The sequence below is a fragment of the Sinocyclocheilus grahami genome, unplaced genomic scaffold, assembly GCF_001515645.1.
Source record: "Sinocyclocheilus grahami isolate Dianchi unplaced genomic scaffold, SAMN03320097.WGS_v1.1 scaffold29545.1, whole genome shotgun sequence".
Taxonomy (NCBI): Eukaryota; Metazoa; Chordata; class Actinopteri; order Cypriniformes; family Cyprinidae; genus Sinocyclocheilus; species Sinocyclocheilus grahami.
The window spans coordinates 883-2486 of record NW_015520897.1 but is presented as its reverse complement, the minus strand read 5'-3'; the positions used below and the strand labels follow the sequence as shown (position 1 = coordinate 2486).

General features: G+C 35.8%; 1 long non-coding RNA gene across 1 annotated transcript; it reads left to right on the top strand.

Moving 5' to 3' along the window:
- Window positions 1-220: 220 nt before the first annotated feature.
- LOC107580284 (uncharacterized) lies at window positions 221-1223 on the top strand. The gene is made up of 3 exons (XR_001608620.1): window positions 221-381; window positions 705-789; window positions 880-1223. It is a non-coding gene; the product is annotated as an uncharacterized lncRNA (long non-coding RNA).
- Window positions 1224-1604: the final 381 nt, after the last annotated feature.

Genomic DNA, 1604 nt, shown 5'->3' with positions numbered 1-1604 from the left:
AAAGAACAGCATTTATTTGAAATAGAAATCTTTTGAAACATTATACATTTCTTTAATATCACTATTTAGCAATTTAATGCATTCTTGCTGAATAAATGTATTAATTTCTGTCAAGAAAAAAATCCTACTGACCCTAAACGTATATTATATTGTATTATGCAGGTAATTTATAATTGGGAAGTTCAACTAAAATAGTTTTTCTCTCCTTCACTTGCAGGTCGCATCTCCACTAGCGAGTGGGCACAGGTGGTGGAGTCTGTTCTTCGATTGGATCTGCCATGGAGAACCCTGCGCCCACGCCTGGCCCGTCTTGGTGCAGATGGCAACGTAGAGTATGAATCCTGCTTTGAGGACATCAGCCTTGGAGAGCCCATCCCTCCGGTCACTATCTTAATCTATGTTTATGTTATGTAAGGGTGGGCAGTATGACCAAAATCTTATGTCACGGTATGACTAATTCTATATCATGTTAACATTATATTTTACTTTAATCAAGTGAATTAATTACTTTATATATGAGAAGTAATGAACATTGTAAAACAGCCAATATGAAAAATTTGTTTGCCAATTTTTTTTTTACCTGATATGTGGATGTCATACTGCCCAGCTTTCACCGAGATTTTCACTTTGGCTTTTATATTGAAAATATAGTACTTCACAATTCAATCTTATTTTTTTATATAGATGTTTTTTGTTGTTTTTAGGTAACACCAAACTTGGCTGAAACTCTTTATAGGTATAGAACTGACCTAGAGATAATATTTAACATCATAGATAAGGACCACTCAGGTTAGTGTCACCGCTTTCCTGATTGTTCACTGAGATTAATGCTGGTTATCTTATGCTGATCATAACCCACCTCTCCACCTTCACACGTAGGTCAGATCTCCATCGAGGAGTTTCGTCAGACTTGGAAGCTCTTCAGTTCTCATTTGGGGGTGGCTGTGAATGACCAGACTATAGATGACATGGCTCGAAGCATAGACTTTAACAAAGATGGCAGCATTGATTTTAATGAGTTCCTGGAGGCCTTCAGGGTGGTGCATAAACTAGATGTCAAAGAGCAGCAGCAGGGTTAATTCTGGATGAGCAGATTACAGACAAGGCAGATTTACAAATCATTTTTGGTACTTCATCTTTATTTTTTAACAACTTATGGACACAGTAAAAAGCTATTCATTTTCGTTTTCCAGGATTCACATTTTTCATAAAGGTAAGAGTTTTAAATCTTCCTGCACTTTGTTATATAAATGAATGAGAAAATACAGTCACAGCTATTGTGTTGCACTGTAATTCACAAGTGCAGTATAAGTGTTCAGCAGTACATAACTCTATAATTGTGACTTCACTTTGAGTCATGAGTCATTTCTGTTGTAGATGTTTCTCTGATATTAATTGCTCTGTTTTCATCTTGTGCATGGTTTACAATGCAACGTCTTTTATTATCAAACCTAAAACTTCAATTTATGCCCTCACCAGGTATGTGTTTCGTAAAGTTAAGGGGTAGAACTCTTATCTATACTCTACTAAATCACATATAATGTCCTTACACATTTAGTGCTTAGTACACAGTGTTTATTTTGGCAGACAATAGGTTCTGATCC